The sequence below is a fragment of the Mastomys coucha genome, unplaced genomic scaffold, assembly GCF_008632895.1.
Source record: "Mastomys coucha isolate ucsf_1 unplaced genomic scaffold, UCSF_Mcou_1 pScaffold9, whole genome shotgun sequence".
Taxonomy (NCBI): domain Eukaryota; kingdom Metazoa; phylum Chordata; class Mammalia; order Rodentia; family Muridae; genus Mastomys; species Mastomys coucha.
Window position 1 is genome coordinate 56,552,626 of NW_022196915.1, and position 3,397 is coordinate 56,556,022.

Consider the following 3,397-nt stretch of genomic DNA (forward strand, 5'->3'; position numbering starts at 1 on the left):
AAAAAAAAAAAAAAAAAGGCCCCAGAACCCTCACCCCATCCTGGGGGCCACAGACACTCCAGGGTGTTAGAAAATGATTCAGGAGCATTATACCCTGCCTCCTGTCACCACCAGCTGTTGAGATCTTAATTCATGTCTTGGCTCTAACATAAAGGGGACCATTCCTTAAGCATCCCCAGATTGACACAGGTATTAGGCACCCAAATAGTAATTTACTTTTCTCTGTAAATAAACAGTATTTCTTCTACAGGACAAGCTGGAAGGGATGGCTTCCCCTATTGGGCACTTTTTACCAGCTGCCTGGTCTAAATGCATCCCTGGGGCACACAAGGAGTGTACCCATCATACAGCAGGATGAGAAAGAATATAGTTTCGTGATAGTAATTGAGCGCTTGCTAGAGGTCTGTCTGGTATAGGTACTCTCTGAAAATTCTCTGACTTAATTCTTCCTATGAGGTCTGTATTGTTACCTCTGAATCAATAGATAAGAAGCTCACTAGCTTCCCTTGTCACAGTGAAGCTCCAATAATAGTAAGTGAACTGAAAACTTCCATTCAATAGGAAAGAGGCTGACAGCCTTTCCGGTCCTGTCTGGTAGGCAACAAGGTCCTGGCGCAAGCCAGCAGGCCCAGATAAGTGCTTCCCTTCTTAGAAACAAGCTAACTATCCTCGAAAGTGTTCCCAGCCATCCTTGGAAAAGCAATAGTTGACATTGGGACCGGAAAGCCTTTGAGTATACCAAATGCTTCCACCACTGGCCCATAGGGAAAAAGAACAGGGCCTCCACCTCCTTCTATGGAGAGAGCCCAACAGGTGGAAATGGATGGTATCTAGGGTCCTTGCTAGTTGAGCTGGGCTGCCGAAGGCCTTCCACTTCCTTCACACCACCCCCACAGGCTGATCTCTGCCTCACGCGGGGAGACACGGGCATTGCAGTCCATCTTAGACCAGCCGCTTGGTCCAGGGCCGAGAACCTCGCAGCAAGTCCAGGCAGAAGGCAGGAACCCACCGAGACACCCCGCCCCTCCCACCGCAGTCCCTCAGCTTCCCTTCACACGCGCAGCAGGAAGCAATGCACAGGAGCGCCCAAAGCTTGCGGGTACCCTGGGCACCCTTTCCCCTCCCCAACTGCCCGGATCTCGGGCCAGAGGCCAGAGCTCAAGGCTAATTTTTCACGCCCCCCCACCACCCCAGACCGCCTCCCTAGGTGACGCTACAGTCTGTGCGGTTCCTTTAAAGGCTGCGGGTTCCGTTCTTCCCTTTTCCACTGGATGCCAAAATATGCAAATCCGGGGACCGGAATCTGCAGCCAAATAGAGCAGGAGAAGGGGCGCGGCCGGCGCGTCACCGGATCCGCTCCTTGTATGGCTCTTCCCGGCTTGGCCCGCTGCCCCGCGACCCTCCCTGCAGCCGCGGAGGCCCCTCCCGCACCCAGCTAGGCTCACACCGCCGCCCACGCCCCTGACCAGCCGCTCCCCCCTCCAGGGATGGAGCCGGGGGCGGGAAGCGCTGCATGCCCTGATTCCGGCCGAAGCCCGGGACCGCTGCAGCGCGCAGTCTCCCTGCGCCGCGCGGGCGGAGGAGAACCCGGGGGCGCAATGCCTCTAGAGCACAGGAATGGGTAGCCTGGAGGGAGAGGAGGCGGGGGTGGCAGAGATGGGGGCTCACGGGCGGCGGGAATCCCTCCTTCCCTAAGAACTAGAGGAGATCCGGGGGAGTCTGGGCCCTTCCCACCCAATGTTCTCCTCCAAACTGAGGGGAGGGAAGAGGGAGTGAGGTTGTCATCCACCCCCATCACAATGCGCAGCTCGGGAGTTCCTCCCACGCGTCCCCCGGCCCCGCATGGACCTCCCACGGCGTGAGGCCCGGGGATCCTCTCCTCCTCCTTGTCAACACTCCCACTCCCTCTGAGAGATGCAAGTTCCCCCAACCCCGACTCTCCAGCGGGGGACGCGGGATTCACCGTGCCCACTGAGGAGGGAATCCTCCCCCGCCAACCTGGTGTGATTCGGGGTCGCGCCTCTGTGCTCCCTCCCTCTCCTCCCCCTCGCTCTCAGCCAGGCTGCGCGCTTGAGGAGCAGGCCTCGGGGAACACATCACCCACCCCCGGGATCCGCTGTCGAGGTGACAGCACCCTGGGTCGGCACCGGGGGCCGCCCTTGACTGCAAGGCACCCTCAGGCAGCAATGAGGACAACCCTGCGGGAGACAGAGAGGGTAGAGACTAGAGGAGACGTGGTGGCTTAGAAGCTGTGGGTTTCGCATCTTCCTGCTGTAACTCAGCCGCAAGCCCTTCGCTGGCGGCAGTAGATCGCGACTGTGCCCCGGCCTGCTGGGCCCTCCTGCCATCCTGTGGCCAAAGGGGTTTGCTTTAGAATCGTTAGGGAGTTTATCTGGGAATTATTTGGTGCACGTGTTTTCTATCCCTTAAACTTTACTCTTTCCTAATCTCCACCAAAAACTCATGCCCTCGCCCCTAAAAGTGTGGAGCTCCTGCCCACTGCGCAACTAGCTAGTCCGCTACACATTCCCGGGCCACTGCGCTCAACTGAGAGTCAGCGCGGGGTCAGGAGCCCCAAGGGAGGGGCCGGGGGCTGTGGGAGGTGAATCAGAATGATGTCAGCTCGAAAGTTCTAGGTGTCCAAGACTAAGGAGCCTTGGGACATTAAAACCCCTTCCCCAAAGGGAAATACTTCTCTCCATCTGAGTTCAGTCAAGGATAGGGCGCCGAAAGAAAGTCAGGGGTTGTGTGGGGGAACCTGGGTTGAAGTGGTCACCTCCCCCTTTTCCAACAATTCCCAGGACTGCTAAGGGACCTGTCCCCTGGTGTACTGAACTCTTTCTTCCCGCTGGGAGTGCTGGAGGCCAATTGCAAACAACTCCACTCCTCCAACTGCTAAATTCTGTCTCTAATGCAGCCCTCAAATAAAAAACCTACATGTTTAGTTACAGGGTTTTCGACTGTGCACTGCGCGTCGTGGGCTTTGCATTCGGCTTCGTCCCTCTTTCTTTTTCTCCTCTCGCTTTCCCTTCTTTCTAATCTTCTAATTGACTTTTTTTTTCTTTCTCTCTCTCTCTTAAGAACGGCGAGAGCGGTGCGGGCGCTGCACGTTGGCTGCGGCCCGCTTCCTGCTTTCTAATGTTCCATTGTGAGGAGCTTCCATTGTGACGTCGCGCCCCTTCGGCTGGGCTTTGTCTGTCCATATATGGGCAGCTACGTCACGGAGCTTTCCCGGGGCTCAGATAAATAGACTGGTGGAGTTCCCTGGCTGGGAGCTTTTGGGCAGCAGTGAGCTAGCTAGGAAGCGGCGGGGCTGGTTGGTGGAGGTAGCAGCGGCGGCAGCAGCAGCAGCAGCAGAGGAGGTGGCGGCGGCAGCGGCGGCGGCGGCTGTGGCAGA

At 57.3% G+C, this 3,397-nt stretch overlaps 1 long non-coding RNA gene across 1 annotated transcript; it reads right to left on the bottom strand.

Annotated features, from left to right (window-relative positions):
* Positions 1 to 2,240: 2,240 nt before the first annotated feature.
* LOC116084488 lies at positions 2,241 to 3,391 on the bottom strand. Its single transcript, XR_004116130.1, has 2 exons — positions 2,938 to 3,391; positions 2,241 to 2,349 (listed from the first exon to the last, which is right to left on the bottom strand). It is a non-coding gene; the product is annotated as an uncharacterized LOC116084488 (long non-coding RNA).
* Between the last annotated feature and the right edge of the window lie 6 nt (positions 3,392 to 3,397).